The sequence below is a fragment of the Mobula hypostoma genome, chromosome 15, assembly GCF_963921235.1.
Source record: "Mobula hypostoma chromosome 15, sMobHyp1.1, whole genome shotgun sequence".
In the NCBI taxonomy this organism is placed as follows: Eukaryota; Metazoa; Chordata; class Chondrichthyes; order Myliobatiformes; family Myliobatidae; genus Mobula; species Mobula hypostoma.
The window spans coordinates 37137031-37158567 of NC_086111.1; positions in this window are offsets into that span (position 1 = coordinate 37137031).

The following is a 21537-nucleotide window of genomic DNA, read 5'->3' on the forward strand; positions in this document are numbered from 1 at the left end:
AAATGGAGTTGAATATCGCCTTGCGTCCCATCTGGAAGATTCTTCACACTGAGGCTGTCTGAATAATATTAACTACCTTACCCTAAGCTTGTCTCAAGCTAATAATATTCCTTTAAACAATTTTACTCTAGGCGACATTTTAAGTTTTATTGATGGTTTTAAAAAGGACATTTCTGATGCTCTTGATGGCAAGTTTCTAGACAGGATTCACAAAATGGACATCAATGTATTCACTAAAATTTTTTTTGGTTTGATGTGGCAAAATTCCAAGCTAGTGTCAAGTCATTCACCTGTAGCTATCCAGCAGTCAGCAAATCCACTCCACTGGTCTCCAAAATGCTCGGTTGTATGTACTGGCTATAGATGAGTCAAGTATTCATGAAGGTGCTGCATCACTAAGAAGTATGCTGTCAACATATTTTTAAACAGAAGGAGAACAGATAGTCCATTAGGTGCATGCCTTCTCCCAGCACAGCAATCCTTTAAATCCCATACTTTCCTTTTGTACTGCAATTTATTCTCTGTCAATGTCCTTCAACTCTCTTTTGATTTGTTTGCCATTTGCCTAACTGGAGGGGTCACTAGCCAAATAACCCAGCAGCACCCTGCAGAAATCCACATAGAGAATGTGTAAGGATTAAACAGAGAGCACTCAAGGTCCGGATTTCTGTTCCAGTGCTGTACATTTCTATAATTCTGATTTCTTTAGCCAGATGGTGGTGAGTCTGTGGAATTCTTTGCCGCAGGCAGCTGTGGAGGCCACGTCATTGGGTGTACTTAAGGCAGAGACCGATAGATTTTTGATAAGTCAGCGCGTGAAAGGTGATGGGAAAAAGGCAGGAGAACGGGGTCTAGAGGGAAAAAGATCAGCCACGACCAGATAGCAGAGCAGACACAAGGGCTGAATGGCCTAATTCTGCTCATATGTCTTATGGTCTTAGGGTAGACATTGTGTTCCGAAGCTGTGAGGGAGCTACTGCTGCTCATTTGTGCTGTCAGCTGTTTGGTGAATCTAGTGGCCTTTGCAACAAAGAATAAATGGCCCCACAAGGAGCACAAGTAATTTTTCTTATTGATACATGTAAGTGTCACAAAAATACCCGATTGCAGAGAACATTGTGCTAAGGGGACACTGAAACAATATTTTTAATTATTGCTTTAATCCACTCAGACCACAGGTGTAATATGGGACATTTGCGTTTGTAGGATAGTTGTAGTAATCACAAAAGACAGATTGTAAAAAAAATCATTATTTGTTATGACTGTGAATGGCTGTGGTGAATACTGAACTGATACCATCAAATGTTTACAAACTCCACCCAGTAATAAAAGGATAATGGGAATTACATTAGATGGGCTATGAGAAGAGAAAAAATACATTATAGGAAGGAATTTCTCTTCTTATGGTTCAATCTTAACTGAGAATGTTCTTGTTTAAAATGGATGCTTTTAAAAGAACATAAATAATAGGAAGTATTCCTGATTAAATACGCAACACTGACGATAAACCGTACAGGTAGTTCTCATGTTCTTGACCCTAAATTTGGCATCCCTCCTGTGGCCCATCTGGAATTCTGGTGTCAGTTCTGATTCAGTGTTGTTATTAACGGGGGCCTGAGTGTTCTGTGCTGCTAGGTGGTTGCCTGTTGTAATTTTGTTTTTGGCTACGTAACTCCTCTGGTTCCTATCCTTCTCTTGTTGCAGCTCCCATTTCCCTGAATCTTCATAAAGAAATTCCTCCTCATCTCTGCTTCAAAGGGACACCCTTCTATTCTGAGGCCGTGCTGCCTGCTCCTGGACTCTCCCACCGTTGAAAACATCCTCTTCACTTCCACTCAAACTAGGCCTTTCAATATTCAGTAGGTTTCAATGAGATCCCCTCTCCCCGCCCCCCCTCCATTCTTCTAAACTCCAGTGAGTACAGGCCCAGGTCCACTAAATGCTCCTCATACATTAACCCTTTCATTCCTGGGATCATTCTCATAAACCCCCTCTGAACCCTCTCCAATATTAGCAAATCCTTTTTGTAGATATGGAGCCCAAAATGGCTCACAATGTTCCAGATGTGGTCTGACCTATGCCTTTTAGAGTCTCAGCATTATGCCCTTGCTTTTATATTTGAGTCCACTCGAAATGAATACTAACATTACATTTGCCTTCCTTACTACCAATTCACCCTTTGGGGAAAGCTGCACTAGGACTCCCAAGACCATCTGCATCTCCAATTTCGGATCTGCTCCCTGTTTAGAAAGTATTTTACATATTTATTCCTTCTACCAAAATGCATGTACCAAAATACACTTCCCTACACTATATCTCATCTGCCACATATTTGCCTATTCTCTGAATTTGTCCAAGTTTTTCTGTAGACTCCCTGCTTTGTTAACATTACCAGCCCCACCATCTCTTATTGTGTCATCTGCAAATATAGCCATAAAGACGTCAATTCCTTCATCCAGGTCATTAACATATAACATGAAAAGTAGCAGAAATAACACCAATCCCTCTGGAACACCATTAGTCATCAGCAGCCAACCAGAAAAGGCCCCCTTTATTCCATTCTGCCTTCTGCCGGTTAGTTCTTCTGTCCACACTAATACCTTCCCAATAATACCATGGATTCTTATCTTGTTTAGCAGCTTCATTTGTGGTACCTGGTCAAAGGTCTTCTGAAAATACAAATAAACAACATCCGTTGATGCTTCTTTGTCTGTGGGCCTGTTAAAGAAGTCCAACAGATTTGTCACAGAGTCAAAGAGAAGTATAGCACAGAAATTGGACCTTTGGCCCATCTAGTCCATGCCGAAGTCATGTAGACTGCCTACGCCATACCCCTACTTTGCATATACCAATCCAAGCTTCCCTTAAACATTGAAAATCATGCTCATATGCACCACTTGTGCTGACAGGTCATTCCACATTCTCATAACCCTCTGAGAGAAGAAGTTCCCCCTCGTGTTCCCATTAAACTTCTCACCTTACACCCTTAACTGATGACCTCTGGTTGTAGTCCCACCCAACCTCAGTGGAAAAAGCCTGCTTGCATTTACCCTCTCTGTACCCCTCATAATTTTATATATCTCTATCAGATCTTCGCTCAATCTTTTACGTTCTAAAGACTAGCGATCTAACCTATTCAATCTTTCCTTATAACTCAGGTCCTCCAGATCTGGCAACATCCTTGTAAATTTTCTTTGTACTCTTTCAACCTTGTTTACATCTTTCCTTTAGGTTGGTGACCAGAACTGCACACAATACTCCAAATTTGGCCTCACCAGTGTCTTATACAACTACAACAAGACATCCCAACTCCTGTACTCAAAGATTTATGATGGCCAATCGCTTTCTTCATAACCCTATCTATCCATGACAGCACTTTCAATGAGTTATAGACCTGCATTTCCAGATCCCAAATGGAGCTTATGATGATGGCACCTAACAAGAAGTCCTTTGCTTGCTTCTTCGGAAACAGCTCCACTTATATGTTTGATATCTCTTTTTTTTCCCTTTCAAGGTTCTTTTGAAGACTCTAGCCTGGAGTTACATGCTGACTTTAGTTCTTTGCGGAAATGGGACCCTCTCTCAGGGCCTCCTGATCGGCCACATTTCGATATGCCAAGGACATGGCCTGGAAGACCAGTGCAGCTACAGGGTGCTGAATTTTCATGGCTCTGGAGACGGGCCGATTCAAGGCCGGTGTCGCTGCCTGATGTGTCGTGGGAGTACACAGAAGATCATAAACAGCGAACTGCCTGCTGGCTGTGTGCCCAGAGACTCGAGTTCTTTGGGCACAGAGCTTGGAAAAAGCAATGCAACAGACTTTTAACACCATAATCAGTGAGTTGTTTTGTTTTTCTCTATGGTCTTGAGAGTACCTTCGTCACAGTTAAATGCCATGTACTCTGTCCTTTTAGCTTTTAGGTGAAGTCCAACTTTGTTGCACTCAATTTCCACTTTTGTCAGTAGCTGCTGTGCTTCTTTCATCTGGTCAGAGAGCAGGACTATGTCATCTGCAAAATTGAGATCTGTGAGCGTAACTGGTCTGACCCTTTTTGTTCATCCTGGTTTTATGGTAAAACCAAGCTTGTCATAATCTTTGGTAGCATGACGCAGAGCGTAATCAAGGACGATTATAAAGATGTAGGGTGCCAGAGTGTCTCCTTGCAACACACCAGCTAGGAGCTCGAACACTGCTGTTTCTCGTCTGGTGATACAACTTTCGCCATGGTTTTGGTATAGCTGGACTCTATTGCTCTCAGTAGACAGTCTGGCACTCCGTAAGCTTTCAGGATCTTCAGCATTTTACCCCGGTGAATGGAGTCAATAGCTTTGTGAAAATTGATGTAAGTAAGCACGTTGTTCTTGACTTCCTCGATGATTCTACGGAGAGCAAGTATTTGCATTACTGTTGTGCGCTTTTGCTGAAAACCATTCTGATTGAATCTTAGCTTAGGGTCAATGGCAGTGCGAATCCTGTTCAAGGTCATCCAATTGTATAGCTTTGCTAAGATGCAGGTCAAGCTGATACCGCGGTAGTTATCTGTCTTTGTGAGGGATCCAGACTTGGGGACTGGGATAATGTTTGAAAGAATGATACCATTAAGAAAGTTTTTGACTTCAAGTACCTCGGATCAAGAATGATGAGTTCGGAGAAGGATATAAAAATACGGAAGGCGCTGGTGTGGAGGGCTATGAACGACATGAAGGAAATCTGGAAGTCGAACCTGACCAGAGGGCTTAAAAAGAGGATCTTCATAACAGTCATAGAATCCATTCTCACGTACGGATGCGAGACACGGACACTCACCAAGACTATGCAAAAGTCTCTAGATGGCTGCTATACACGAATGCTCCAGATGGCTCTTGACGTGAGTTGGCAACAGCACATGACGAACGTCGAGCTGTATAACAACCTACCGATGCTCACCACTAAAATCGAAGCGAGAAGACTGCAACTAGTGGGGCACTGTCTGCGCCACCCCGAGCTATCTGCCAGCCTAGTCATCATATGGGAACCCAAGCATGGGGGGGATGAACCGTGGGTGCCTTCCCAAGACTATGGTCAACATGCTTCTAGAAGACAGCGGCGCAGCTAATGTAGATGAACTGAACACACTGATGAGGGAGAGGGAGAAGTGGAGAGTCCGTCATTGTGCCCGACGCCGGCCCCCTCGGCCTGAGTCAATGTTGTTGTAGTAGTAGTAGTAGTAGTAGTAGTAGTAGTATTTTGTTATGTCCCCCTCTCACTGTGGAATGGGAGAACTATGAAACTCTTTTTCTCTTATTAGGGAGAGAGAGATAGCCTGTGGTATGTTGAATTACCAGTTGAACGAGTAATCTTTGGGGTACTGCAAGTCTGTGTCTTTATTGATACTTCGCTGCATGCTTGAGTGCTCGGTGTGGGGGCGTCAATGCTTTGCTGCTGCTTATGAGTGGGAGGGGGAGTTGGGGGGGCTTTGAGGTTCTAACATTTAACTATCATTCATTTTTTGGGGCACTCCTCTGTTTTCATAGATGGTTGTGAAGAAAAAGAATTTCAATATGTATATTGTGGTACATTTCTCTGACATTAAATGTACCTATTGAAACCTTAGTTCTGCCACACTCCTCAGTACCCTACCCTGGTTGATCCTACCAAAGTTCAAAACCTCGCACTTGTCTGCATTAAATTCCATCTGCCATTTTTCAGCAGATTTTCCCTGCTGATGCGGATCCCTCTGCAAGCCTTCCTCACAGTCCACTACAGCCCAATTTTAGTGTTATCCACAAAATTTGATGATCCAGTTAACCACATTATCATCCAGGTGATTGATATAAATGATAAACATCAATGGACCCATCACCAATCCCTGGGTGCACCACTAGTTACAGGCCTCCAGTCAGAGAGGAAACCCTCTACTACCACTCTCTGGCTTCTCCCACAAAGCCAAGGTCTTATCGAATGTCATCCTGATTGTTGAGTGACTGAACCTCCTTGACCAGTCTCACATGTGGGACCTTGTCAAATGCCTTTCTAAAGTCCATGTAGACAACATCCACTGCCTTGTCTTCATCTACATTCCTGATAATTTTCTCAAAAAACTCTAAAAAGATTGGTCAGACATGACCTACCATGCACGAAGCCATGCTGACTATCCTTAATCAGTCCATGTCTATCCAAATACTTATATATCTGGTCCCTTAGATTACCTTCCAATAACTTTGCTACAACTGATCTCAGGCTCACCAGCCTATATCTTCCTGGCTTTTGTTTAGAGCTTTTGTTAAACAGCGGAACAACATTGGCTGTCCTCCAATCCTCCAGTACTGCCCCTGTTGCTAAGGATGGTTTAAATATCTCTGCTAGGGCCTGGCAATTTCTGTACCTGTCTTCTGTAGGGTCTGAGGGAACATTTTGTCAGGCTCTGGGGATACCTACCCTAATTTTCCTCGGGGTAGCAAGTACCTCCCCCTCTGTAATCTGTACAGGGCCCATGAAATTGATGCTGCTTTGCCTCACTTCTATAGACTCTGTGTCTGTCTCCTGAGTAAATACAGATGCAAATAATTCACTTCGGATCTCTCCCATCCGTTTTTGCTCCACACATGCATTACCACTCTGATCTTCCAGAGGACCAGTTTTGTCCCTTGCAATCCTTTTGCTCTTAACGTATCTGTAGAATCCCTTAGGATTCTCCTCCACTTTGTCTGGTAGGGCAACTTCATGCCTTCTTTTAGCCTTCCTAATTTCTTTCCTAAGTGTTCTCTTGTATTTCTTATATTCCATAAACACCTCATTTTTTCAAGCTTTCCTATAGGTGCTATGCAACTCCTTTTTTTCTTAACCAAGGCCTCAATATCTCTTGAAAACCAAGGCTCCCGACACATCTTAACTTTACCTTTTATTCTGACAGGCACATACAAGCGTTGTACTCACAAAATTTCACTTTTGAAGGCCTCCCATTTATAAGTACAGTTTTGCCAGAAAACAAACTGTCCTAATCCACACTTGCCAGATCATTTCTGACACAATCAAACTTGGCCTTTCTCCAATTTAGAATCTCAACCTGCAGACCTTTTTGCATATTTGCTTTGAAACTAATGGCATTGTGGTTACTGGATGCAAAGTGTTCCCCTATACAAACTTCTGACACCTTCCCTATCTCATTCTCTAATTGTCAGGCCATCTTTCTCCTTAAGGAAGCCATACTAACTTAGACCTATTTTATCATGTGCGTCCAAGTACCCTTCATCTGTAATAATGGACTCTAACATCTTGCCAGCCACTGAAATGAGGTTGAATTATGCCTGCACATGATCCATATCCTTTCATTCCCTGCATATTTATGTGCCTATCGGAAAGCCTCTAGCATGCCACTATCATATCAGCACCACAGCCAGTGTGTTCTAGATGCCCACTCTCTCTATATGTAAAAAAAACTTCCACATACACTTTAAAATTCCTTCCTCCCACTTAAAGCTATTCCCTCTAGTATTTGACATTTCCAAATTGGGTAAAATTCTGGCTGTCTACCCTATCTATAATTCTTGAAATTGTTTACATTTCTATCAGGTCTGCTCTCAGCCTCTAATGCTCCAGGGAAAAGAATCCAAGTTTGTCCAACTTCTCCTTATAGTTAATTCCCTCTAATCCAGGCTGAACCTTGGTAAAGTTCTTCTCAACCCTACCCAACACCTTCACATCCTTCCTGTAATGAGACAACCATGACTGTATGCAATATTCTATGTGTGGCCGAACCAAGGTTTTATACAACTACAGCTTGACTTGCTGAATGTTAGAACTCAGCAAGTCAGGCAGAGCCTGTGGGGGACAATTAACAGTTGACGTTTTTGTCCAGGATGGAGCCAGAATTAGAAGGTGGGGAAGGGGGTGTGAAAGTACAAACTGGCAACTGATAGGCAAGACCAGGTGGATGGGTGGGGGAAGGGATCATGTAAGAAGCTGGGGGGGTGGAATAAATAAAAGACTGAAGAAGGAAGAATCTAATAGGAGTGACAGTGACCATAGAATAAAATGAAGGGGGAGGGTAACCAGAGGGAGGTGATAGGCAGGTCATGAAGGTAGGGGAGGGGTAAGAGGATAACCAGAATATAAAATGGAAAACGAGAGAAGGGGTGGGATGGGGGTAGAAATTACCAGAAGTTAGGAAAATCAATGTTCTTGCCATCAAGTTGGAGGCTACTCAGATGGAATGAGGTGGCTTCCGAGTTTGGCTTCATCATAACTGTAAAGAAGTACAGGAGTGAGATTTTATGTTGAAGTTGCATAAGACCTTAGTGAGGCCAAATTTAGAGTATTCTGTGAAGTTCTAGTCACCTACCTCAGTAAAGATGTCAATGAGTTTGAAAGAGTGCAGAGAAAGTTCACACAGATGTTGTCAGGATTTTAGGACATGAGCTGTAGGGATAGGCTGAATAATTTAGGACTTTATTCCCTGGAACACAGGTGAATGAAAGGAAATCTTTTTTGAGGCATACAAAATTCTGAGGGAGTATAGATAGGATGAATGCATGCGGGTTCCCCTCCCCCCCCGCCCCCCAGATTGGTTGGGTGAGACTAAAACTGGAGGAGATAGATTAAGGGTGAAAGGTAAAATATTTAAGGGGAATCTGAGGGGTAAACTAATTCACTTAGAGAGTGGTGCATGTGTGGAATGAGTTGTAACTTTTAAGAGAAGTTTGTATATGTACATACATGGGAGAGGTATGGAAGGCTATGGTCTGGGTGTGGGAATATGGGACAAGGCAGTACTAACTAAATGGGCTGAAGGGCCCTGCTTCTGTGATGTAGTTCTCTATGACTCTATGACTGAATATCTTTAGGTGTTGTTATTTTGTAAATGTTTCCCCTAAACTCCAAAAATTGTTGAAACAAATAACATTATTTGTTTCAACTTGGAACATCGTGTTCTTCTCATCAACGCTTGTTTATTATTTTTACACATTTGATTTTCTTTTTGAAGTAATTATATCAAAGAGTTTGGGTTTTATTGGAAGGGTATTGCAATAGGTTAATCATTAGTCTACCAGATCAAATTTCTCTGCATGAGAAGGCTTATGAAGAAAATAAAGCTCCAGATGTAAAGACACAGGGTTGATTCTGGCAACTGCTGTGAAGCCAAAGATACATCTGAAAATCTGATAGTATTTCTGGAGGAAAGGATATCCTTGGTTAATAAATTTTTACTTCTAATCCCTAGTTGGGTTTATTCATTTGCAGCAGATATAATGCATTTGGCCTTGTTTATGAAAAGCAGGGAAAGACGTTGAATACTGAGAATCAAATAAAATATCTGGGCAGTTTTTGGATAAACTTGGACATCACCTCATAACTCTTGGTATGTCTACAGCCATCCAAATCCCAGTTTTGAAATGATGCCATATGGAGTCACTTTTTAGTCAGCCTGATGATTGTTGTCAACTGGTAGTTTGTTGTTCTTTTATCTGTGAATGGATGCTGGTCTTATCATCCTCCAGAGGCACTGATTACTAAATTACAAAATCCCAAGTGTATTTAGTTACCATTAGTGAGGAAATGTACAATATCTTACTACATTAACAAGGAAGAGAGCTAACTCCAGGTGTTCTACCAAGAATTATTTTCTGTTCTCCCTCTTAAATCTAATTCTAGTAACAGAGCATAATATTTTTAAAAAATTCAATCCTTACTTTAGACGTAATTAGGAACTGGTGGAATTCTCCTTATAAATTATTATGTTTCAGGATTATTACTATCACAGATGTTCACATTCTGTACAGTGATAGTTTAGTGCACTGTTACCATGGATACAGGTCATTATCTCATGAAACCAGCACTGGAACCAGGACAGGCTCAAGCTGCCTTTATGTGAAAGTGATTTCACAAGATTGAAACATTAATGTGGGGATTTATGAGGGCCTAGTGCTCACTCCACTTTACTGGCATATGAAGTTTCCAATGCTGCCAAGGCTGACAGTGTGCTTTTGATGTTCGCATATGCACGATCTTAAGTCTGCTTTTCGTAAAGCTGTTGACAAAGATTGCGAGACAGTTGGATAGGTTTCAGGAAGCATTTTTTATGATGTTTTCTCCTCTGAGCAATGAACTTGCTAAGTTGTCGAGGAGTAAGGTGTTGTTTGTTGGAGATTGTGGGCAGGCAGGGTGAAAGTGGACTGGGAGCTTGCGTTGGTCAGCTATGGAAGGGTTAGGAAAGAAGCAGAAAACAATTCCTCCTCAAGAAATGTTTTAAATTTAATTACGCAAACACGAGGAAATCTGCAGATGCTGCAAGTTCAAGCCACACACATCAAAGTTGCTGGTGAACGCAGCAGGCCGGGCAGCATCTCTAGGAAGAGGTACAGTAGACGTTTCGGGTCGAAACCCTTCGTCAGAACTAACTGAAGGAAGAGCTAGTAAGAGATTTGAAAGTGGGAAGGGGAGGAGGAGATCAAAAATGATAGGAGAAGACAGGAGGAGGAGGGATGGAGCCAAGAGCTGGACAGTTGATTGACAAAAGGGATATGAGAGGATCATGGGACAGGAGGCCTAGGGAGAAAGAAAAGGGGAGGGGGGAGCCCAGAGGATGGGCAAGGGGTATAGTGAGAGGGCGAGAGAGAGAAAAAGAATGTGTGTATATAAATAAATAATGGATGGGGTACAAGGGGGGAGGTGGGGCATTAGCAGAAGTTAGAGAAGTCGATGTTCATGCCATCAGGTTGGAGGCTGCCCAGACGGAATATAACGTGTTGTTCCTCCAACCTGAGTGTGGCTTCATCTTTACAGTAGAGGAGGCCGTGGATAGACATATCAGAATGGGAATGGGACATGGAATTAAAATGTGTGGCCACCGGGAGATCCTGCTTTCTCTGGTGGACGGAGCATAAGTGTTCAGCGAAACGATCTCCGTCCGCGTCTGGTCTCGCCAATATATAGAAGGCCACATCGGGAGCACCGGACGCAGTATATCACCCCAACCGACTCACAGGTGAAGTGTTGCCTCACCTGAAAGGACTGTCTGGGGCCCTGAATGGTGGTAAGGGCATGTGTAGCACTTGTTCCGCTTACAAAACCTGATGGCATGAACATTGACTTCTCAAACTTCCGCTAATGTCCCACCTTCCCCTCGTACCCCATCCGTTATTTATTTATATACACACATTCTTTTTCTCTCCTTCTTCTCCCTCTGTCTCTCTCACTATACCCCTTGCCCATCCTCTGGGTTTTTTCCCGAAACGTCAACTGTACCACTTCCTAGAGATGCTGCCTGGCCTGCTGCGTTTACCAGCAACTTTGATGTGTGTGGCTTAAATTTAATTATTTGACTTCAATTTCAGGGAAATGTGCTGATGCACAATTTTTAAATGACTGACACCATGAGGAGATGAATTCATGTACACCCAGAGTTGATTATGTTCATAATTCAGCCACATACAGTACTGAGCAAAAGTCTTGGGCACATACAGTACATATAGCCAGGGCATCTAAGACTTTTACATAGTACTGCACTAATTTTATATATTGCTGCTGCAGCAATAAAGAAACAAATTTTGTGACAAATGTGAGTGATGATTAACCTGATTCTGATATGGGTCTCTATTGCGGAGTGAAATTGGGAAGGGGGCAGGGGGAGAGCGGAATCATGGTTGGGAAAAAGGGAAGGGAGAGGGAAGCACCAGAGAGGTATTCTGTAATGATCAATAAACCAATTGTTTGGAATCTTCTGATCTTGCCTGGTGTCTCAGGTCTTGGTGTGTCTGCACTCATGCCAACCTTCGTCCCCCCCGCCCCACGCCGGTACCCGCCGGTACTTTCTTTCTGCCACTTGTCCCACACCCCTCCCGCAGCACTCCACCCTCACCATTCCCAACACCTCTTGTTCCCACCAGATTTACAAACTTGCCCTCTGGTCCTCGTTGACAAATGCGAATGTAACTTTTGCACAGTACTGTTTCTGACCAATAACCTGGACAACACAAGATGCTGGCGGAACCTCAGCAGGCCAGGCAGCATCTATGGAAAAGAGTAAATGGTCAACATTTCGACCCGAAACGTCGACTGTACTCTTTTTCATAGATGCTGCCTGGCCCGCTGAGTTCCTCCAGCATTTTGTGCGTGTTGCTCGGATTCCCAACATCTGCAGATTTTCCCTTGTTTATGACCAATAATCTGAAGTTTAGTTGCTTCCTACTGGGAAATTATGTTGTCTTTTCTTTGTTATTAAATGAATATTCAATTATCATTTCATCAGTAATTTTTTGTTTCCACCAATTGTTATTGTCTTTTAGTGGGAGGCTTAGTTAGTAAAATGATAGTCAAGAAACCCAAATCATAAAAAAATCCAGTGCTGAAAGCAATAGCTTTCTATTCCTGTCGTTACCTGAGAATACTCGGTTGTGAATAATAAGGGAGAGATTTGAAAGAGGTGCTCATTAATATCTCTGGATGGAAGTCTGTGTCCTCTGAACTGTTTATATGTTCAGCCTTGCAGAGATCACTCAAAGGTCACAGCGGAATGACCCAAGATGAATGCACCTCTCCCTGAGGTTTGCACTAAGGTCTGGACTGATTTGGTTTGTGCCCCAGGAGGTTTTAAATTAGCAGCCCCAGGGCATGCTGACATGGCTTTTTGGTTGATCTGATGGTAGATTTACATCAGAGCCGATATGAATTCCCCACTTTGTGGCTTTAATTTGCACCAAGGTCAGAAGGTGGTAGCTTTTAATCCAATGTGGGTTATGGTAAACTGTATGACATTTACACTTGGGTTTCTGAAGTGGAACAAGGGCAATTTTACAATTGTACATGTTTCACAGTACTGTCACCTGTGGAGTCTGAACTGCATACAATTAGGAAGGTAATAATGGGTAGCTACTGCCTATATTACCCTTTGTATATTAGATCTGTCTCCAAGCAAGGTAGGGGATTAGCGTTATTCTAAAATACCAATACCAGGTAAAGAAAATTCAGGGTGTACAGATTCTTCATCTTCGGAAAGGAATTTTCTGAGCAGCAATAACAAGTGTAAGTTTTCTGCTTTCAGAATTTTATGTGTGCTTGGGATTTAATTGCTATTAAATCACGACATTATAAGCAAATAACATCTTATAATTAGAAAAAGTCAATTCATTAACTTGGCTAACAAGGTTCAACAAGTTCTTTCCCAGAATGGTAGATTTGAATTATAAGGAGGGAATAAGTAGACTAAAATCCATTCAAAGGTTTAAGTTACCTTCATTATCAAAGTATGTATAAATTATACAGCCTTGAGATTCGTCTGCTTACAGGCAGACACAATACAAGAAACTCAAAAGAACCCATTAAAAAAAAGACTCAAAGTGCACAGAGAAAAACACACAAGCATCGTGTAAACAATAAAAGCGAGCAGCGGAATTCAGGACGAAAGTGAGTCGCTAGACAACAAGCCCGGAGTAGGCTGAGCAGGACCATAGCCTCAACCTCAGTTCATCACGCAGTGGGGCAAATCATCGTGGAGCTCGCAGGCGAAGCTCCGAGCAGTCTGCACACTCCCACGGCCTCAGAATTAGCGCAGCGCAGTGGAGTAAATGTCGCGGAACAGCGAGCAGAACCAGCCCAAGCCTTGCCTCCGGTTCTGACACCTGGCCTCTTCAATCCATCTGGCCCTCCATCTGGCCCGCCACTTAAATCATCCAAACACCATGTGGTTCTCCACCCAGGCCCTGTTGTAGGATGAGGATGAGGAGCAGGATGAGGACATCTGGAGTGATCAGAGCAGACTCTAAATACCATGCTCCTCTTCGTTCTCAATATCCCTTGAAACCTTTTATATCAAGAAATCTACATACCTGTTCTAGGCTCTAATTGCTTTCTGGTAAGATAGCAGTGTGCTTGGTTGCATCGATTTTCAAGGGGCCAACCAAAGGTGTTATAGTGTTTTTAAATTTTTTTTTATGGTCACAAGACCCTGCTGGACATCAGGAACTTAAATTAATGCAGGTCCACTCCATCAATGAGTTTCTTGTTGGCGGAGGAACCGAAGGAGCTGGACTTGGTGTGGATCATCTGTGTCACGGAGGCTTTGGAGAAGACTGCGCAATCTAACAGCGGGTTATCATCTTTGTCGCTTTTCTTGTGATAGTAAGACTCTATCGGACATTGTTAATGTGGAAGGCTACGGGTTTTAATCACTGATTTATTGGCAGATGGGAGGGGTGGACAGCGGGGAACCTGCATGGTCTTGATTGTAGCTAGGACTAGGCCTCAAGCTGTGGTGTTGCCTGTTTACAGTTGTCCAGGAGAGAGGTTTTGGAGTCAGTGTGCTCCATTGGAGCGCCAGGGTGGTGAGGTGCGGCATTCAAGCTGAAATCAGTACTGCTCCCCACAGTTTGCTCGGCTGAAGACAAGACATGTTGTGTTCAACTGCAGACTACTGCAACATCCCTTCACATGGGGTCTTGGACTATATGCTTTTGCGTGACTGCATTTTATATACTTGCTATGTTCTGGGTATGACTGTTGGTACTACTTTCCACACCTTGGCCCCAGAGCAAAGCTTTTTTGTTTCACTGTATTTATGGGTATTCATGTATGGTTGAACGACAATTAAAGTTGAAATTGAACTTAAGTGTATTCAGTAACTTTCCATGCCTTGTCTTCTGTGGTGGAGATTGCCACAGGCAGATTCAAAACATGCTTCTGCCACGCCAACCTCTGAGCCATGAATTCATCTCCTGGATCCTATTAGCCCTGTGCCAATTTGCCCCTGGCTCAGGTAATCAGTGATTATTACCTTCTGTGCTTCTGTTTTTTATTTAGTCCCTAGCCGCTCAAACTCTCTCAGCAAAACCTTTTTCTTTGTCTTGGATATCTTGGCCAAGTGTTCAGTTTTTGTGTGTGTCTACAGCTTTCTAATGGTAGTCTTGTGATACTGTTAAGGACATTGGTGTAGGATTTAGGTGAAGCAACAGTGAAGGAAGAGTGGTAAGTACCTGAGTTGATTATGACTTTGATGGGAACTTGACATTGTTCACAATGATATGTCTGTCATGCGATGCATATCGTGTATTTGGGAGGTATCGCAAAGGAAAGTTTGGCATGTTGACCCTGCTGATGGAGGGAGAGGATACTTAAGTCAGTGTATGTCTGTGGATTTAAGGAACACACACAGAATGCTGGAGGAACTCAGTAAGTCAGGCAGCTCAGTAAATCAGGGAATAAATAACCAACACTTCAGGCCAAGACCCTTCATCGTGCCTGGAAAGGAATGGAGTGGAAGGCAGAATAGGAAGGTAGAGGGAATAGAAGCTAGCAGGTTGAAGGTGAGACCACGTGAGGAGGAAGGAGGGTGGGTGGGGGAGGGAGATGAAACAAGAAGCTTGGATGGGATAGTTGGAAGCAGTAAAGGGTTAAAGAAGAACCAATCTAATAGGAGAGGACCCTGGGAGAAAGAGGAGGAGTGGAATCAGAGGGAGGTGATGGGCAAGTGAGGAGAGGAGAAGGGATAAAAGGGTAACCAGAATGAGGAATGGAAAATGAGAGATGGATGGAGGGGAAAAAATTACCAGGTTGGAGAAATCAATGTTCGTGCCATCAGGTTGGAAGAAAAAAAGATAGAATATAAGTGTTGCTTCTCTAACCTGCGTTTGGCCTCATCATGTCATTAGAGGAGGCCATGGACAGACATGTCGGAATGGGAAGTTGAATCGGAATGGGCAACCACTGGGAGATCCAGCTCTGTCCGCCACAGAGCGAAGGTACTTGACAATATGGTCCCACCATCATGGCCTCCTCTAAGGCCAAACTTAGGCTGGAGAAGCAACACTTCATATTCCAGCAGATTGGGTCTCAATGATGTAAGTGAGGTCATAGCTGGAGCACCAGATACAATAAATGATCCTGATAGATTTCCAGGTGAAGCGTGTGACTGTCTTGTTCTGGTTGATGTTAGATCTTGAATTTGGTTATACCTGCTCTCAGCCAAGCAATTCAGGGTTCATCATCAAGCCATGACTTTTGCCTTCCTCATGGAAGCAAGGCTTGGGCAAGTAACTTTTCTTCGCTGTGTACATAATTTGATTTGGTTCAGTGACTGGGCCATCCATGCAGCCAGACAGGGATAGTTTTTGGTTGATAGTTATTTCCAGAATATCAACTGTGGGGGTATTTAAATTGGTGTCTCTTAAATAAAAATATCAAACCCAAATAATAACTGGTGCTGTGGAGGAAGGGAAAATACTAAGAGCTGCCAACTCCTCTCTGTCTAATGCAGTTGTAAATGAATCCTGTCAAAGCTCCTCCATAAAGAAAAAGCTAGATAGCTGCCAGGCAATATGAATGCTTTTTATTATGGTTAGTGTCTCACCTGCAAAGCTTAAGGCATGTTACTAGAAAAATACAGCTGACAGCAGACATGTAGTTTTTCCTTAGTTCCTGTATCCTAAAGTAACAGAACAATCCTAAATGTTGAAAATCAACAATACCATAAGTCAACAACGGTAAGGGTCTAAAATCTGAGGCTTTCATGCTAACTGGAGGCTGGACACAGTTACACACTGCTATACCCCTCCACCAGTGGTCTCTATAACATGAAGTGTATCTCAGCAGGCATATTGAAACTTAACCTGATAACAAAGCCAAGCAGCATTTGCAGTTCAATCTGCTGAATTTGGAGCAAAAGCGAGTTCCTTTCACAGGCCGATAACACTTATAGAAACATACAAAGCCTACAGCACAATACAGGCCCTTCGGCTCATAAAGGTGTGCTGAACATGTCCTTGCTTTAGAAATTACCTAGGGTTACCCATAGCCCTCTATTTTTCAAAGCTCCATGTACCTATCCAGGAGTCTCTTAAAAGACCCTATTGTATCCACCTCCACCACCGTCAACGGCGGCCCATTCCACGCACTCACCACTCTCTGCGTGACCATCCACACGATCAATGCCTCTTATCATCTTATACTTCTCTATCAGGCCACCTCTCATCCTCCGTTGCTCCAAGGAGAAAAGGCCGAGTTCACTCAACCTATTCTCATAAGACATGCTCCCTAATCCAGGCAACATCCTCGTAGATCTCCTCTGCACCCTTTCTATGGTTTCCACATCCTTCCTGTAGTGAGGTGACCAGAATGAGCACAGTACTCCAAGTGGGGTCTGACCAGGGTCCTATATAGCTGTAACATTACCTCTTGGTTCCTAATCTCAATCCCACAATTGATGAAGGCCAATACGCCTTCTTAACCACAGAGTCAACCTGCACAGCAGCTTTGCATGTACTATGGACTCAACCCCAAGATCCCTCTGATCCTCCACACTGCCAAGAGTCTATATTCTATATTACCATTAGTACTATATTCTGCCATCATATTTGACCTACCAAAATGAACTACCTCACACTTACCTGGGTTGAACTCCATCTGCCACTTCTCAGCCCAGTTTTGCATCCTATCGATGTCCCGCTTTAACCTCTGACAGCCCTCCACACTATCCACAACACCCCCAACCTTTGGGCCATCAGCAAATTTACCAACCCATTCCTCCACTTCTTCATCCAGGATGAGATTGCTGGAGAGCAAGAGGTATAAAAAGAGCAGGAAATACAGGAGTAGAAGCCGTGTTGAGAGGGGCTGTTGAAGTCAGAGAGCTGCTGTTGAGGTCAAAGTTCAGGCTTTGGTGAGTGCTGGGCTGTGGTGAAGAGAGCGAGTAATGACCAGGAGAAGTACTTTTCCTTCTCATTCTTAGGTGGAGGAAGTGGAGATAAAGCAGGTGGAACCTAGGGAAGTATAATGCTCCTTCTGTAGGATGTCAGATGTCAGGGGCTGTTCCCATGGTGACTGTCACTTTAAGAAGTGCACTCAACTGCAGCTCTTGTCTGACCACACAGCTGTTGGAGCTGTGGCTCGACTCACTGTGGAGCATTTGTGGAGAACATCCTAGAACAAGTCTGTCACATCACAGATACAAGAAGAAAGGAAATGTGACCACTAGGAAGGGTAGACAGATAGTGCAGGTGTCTCCTCAGAGATACCATTTTTGATATTATTGGAGGAAGCTAGTTCTTGAATTGGGTGGGGAGGAGGTGTATGTGGGTGTGTTTAATCAAATCAGAAGTGAGGACTTTGTGAAAGCAGGTTGGGAGCATCTCCTTGTCAGTAAAATGACAGCTGACAATTGGAAGTACTTTCAAATATAGCAAGTGTCCATAATCAGCTGTTCCAAAAAGGGTGGAATGCAAAGATGGCAAGTTTAGGGAACTTTGGATGACAAATAATTTGAGAATATAATCAGAAAAAAAGAAAACATCAGGTATGGGCAACTGGAAATGAGGGAGTCTCTGGGCGAATATAGTATGTGTATAAGAAAGCTTAAGAAATAAATTAGTAAGGCCTGACAACAGGAATTCTGCAGATGCTGGAAATTCAAGCAACACACATCAAATTTGCTGGTGAATGCAGCAGGCCAGGCAGCATCTCTAGGAAGAGGTACAGTCGACGTTTCAGGCTGAGACCCTTCGTCAGGATTAACTGAAGGAAGAGCTAGTAAGAGATTTGAAAGTGGGAGGGGGAGGGGGAGATACAAAATTATAGGAGAAGACAGGAGGGGGAGGGATGGAGCCAAGAGCTGGACAGGTGATTGGCAAAGGGGACAGGAGGCCTACGGAGAAAAACAAGCGGGGGGGGGAGAGAGCCCAGATGATGGGCAAGGGGTATATTCAGAGGGACAGAGGGAGAAAAAGGAGAGTGAGAGAAAGAATGTGTGTATAAAAATAAATAACGGATGGGGTACGAGGGGGAGGTGGGGCATTAGCCGAAGTTAGAGAAGTCGATGTTCATGCCATCAGGTTGGAGGCTACCCAGACGGAATATAAGGTGTTGTTCCTCCAACCTGAGTGTGGCTTCATCTTTACAGTAGAGGAGGCCGTGGATAGACATGTCAGAATGGGAATGGGATGTGGAATTAAAATGTGTGGCCACTGGGAGATCCTGCTTTCTCTGCGGACAGAGCGTAGATGTTCAGCAAAGCGGTCTCCCAGTCTGCATCGGGTCTCGCCAATATATAGAAGGCTGCATCGGGAGCACCAGACGCAGTATATCACCCCAGCTGACTGTCGCCTCACCTGGAAGGACTGTCTGGGGCCCTGAATGGTGGTAAGGGAGGAAGTGTAAGGGCATGTGTAGCACTTGTTCCGCTTACAAGGATAAGTGCCAGGAGGGAGATCAGTGGGTGGGGAGGGATAGGGGGGACGAATGGACAAGGGAGTCGCGTAGGGAGCGATCCCTGCGGAAAGCCGGGGGGGGGGGGAGTGAAAGATGTGCTTAGTGGTGGGATCCCATTGGAGGTGGCGGAAGTTGCGGAGAATAATATGTTGGACCTGGAGGCTGGTGGGGTGGTAGTTGAGGACCAGGGGAACCCTATTCCTAGTGGGGTGGCGGGAGGATGGAGTGAGAGCAGATGTACGTGAAATGGGTGAGATGCGTTTGAGAGCAGAGTTGATAGTGGAGGAAGGGAAGCCCCTTTCTTTAAAAAAGGAGGACATCTCCCTCGTCCTGGAATGAAAAGCCTCATCCTGAGAGCAGATGCGGCGGAGACGGAGGAATTGTGAGAAGGGGATGGCATTTTTGCAAGAGACAGGGTGAGAAAGGGAATAGTCCAGATAGCTGTGAGAGTCAGTAGGCTTATAGTAGACATCAGTGGATAAGCTGTCTCCAGAGACAGAAAGATCTAGAAAGGGGAGGGAGGTGTCGGAAATGGACCAGGTAAACTTGAGGGCAGGGTGAAAGTTGGAGCCAAAGTTAATAAAGTCAACGAGCTCAGCATGCGTGCAGGAAGCAGTGCCAATGCAGTCGTTGATGTAGCGAAGGAAAAGTTGGGCTCAGATACCAGAATAGGCACGGAACATAGATTGTTCCACAAACCCAACAAAAAGGCAGGCATAGCTAGGACCATACGGGTGCCCATAGCTACACCTTTAGTTTGGAGGAAGTGGAAGGAGCCAAAGGAGAAATAAGTCTAAGGACTAATTCCGCTAGACGGAGCAGAGTGGTGGTAGAGGGGAACTGATTAGGTCTGGAATCCAAAAAGAAGCAGAGAGCTTTGAGACCTTCCTGATGGGGGATGGAAGTATATAGGGACTAGACATCCATGGTGAAAATAAAGCGGTGGGGGCCGGGGAACTTAAAATCATTGAAAAGTTTAAGAGTGTGAGAAGTATCATGAACATAGGTAGGAAGGGATTGAACAAGGGGGGATAAAACCGTATCGAGGTATGCAGAAACGAGTTCGGTGGGGCAGGAGCAAGCTGAGATGACTGCAGTGTTCTTGGCAAATAAGACATTCTACAAGTATATCAGGATCAAGTCAGTAGCCAGGGATAGACTTGGGCTGTATTAAGGACCAAAGGGGTAGTTTATGTGTGGACCCTGGTGAAATGAGTGAGATTCTAAATAATACTGCTCATCTGTATTTACTGAACAGAAGGACATGGAAGATAATGAATTCAGGGAGGGGTATGTAGAAAATTTGGTGCAGGTTAGTGCTAAAGAGGAGGAGGTATTAGACACCATCAGATGTATAAGGTTGATGTCAGAGATGTTGCATCCTTTGTTTTCCAGAAGCGAGGCATCAGAAATCTGGAGGGATAGCTGAAGTTGCTTCTTTATTTAAGAAGATGTCTATGGGCCAACATGCTTCCTGTCAGTGGCAGGGAAATTATTGGAGAATACTCTAGGATTTATGTATATTTGGAAAGATGGGGATTGATCAGAGATAATCAGTTCAAAGTTCAAAGAAAATTTATTATCAGAGTACATATATGTTACCATGTGCTGTACAACCCCAAATTTCATTTTCTTGTGGGCATACTCAATAAATCCATAATAGAATCAATGAAAGATCATTTGACCTTTGTTCAACCAGCATGCAAAAGACACCAAACTGTAAATACAATAAGAAAGAATAATAATAAATAAATAAGCAATAAACATCGAGAGCATGAGATGAAGAGTCCTTGAAAGTGAGTCCGTAGAAAATATTTTGGTGATGCGGTTCAAGAGCCTGATTGTTGAGGGGTAATAATTGTTCCCTGAACCTTGTGGTGTGAGTGCTCAAGCCCCTCTACCTTCTTCCTGATGAAAGAAGCAAGAAGGGAGCATGTGCTGGGTTGTGGGGGTTTCTCATGATGGATGAGAATGCTTCGTCTGGGAAGGGAGTGCTTTACCCATGGTGGACTGGGCTATATTCACTACTCTTTGTAGGATTTTCCTTTCAAGGGCATTGTTGTTTCCATACCAGGCTGTGATGCAGCCTGTAAATATACTCTCCACTACACATCTATAGAAGTTTGTCAAGGTTTTAGATGTCATGACGAATCTTCGCAAACTCAAAGGAAGAAGAGGGACTGCCGTCCTTTCTTTGTAAGTGCATTTATATGGCGGGCCCAGGCTAGGTCCTCTGAAATAATAATGCTGAGGAATTTAAAGTTGCTGATGCTCTCCATCTCTGATCCTCTGATAAGGACTGGCTCATGAACATTTGGTTTCTCCCCTGAAGTATATAATCAGCTCCTTGGCCTCCCTGAGGTTGA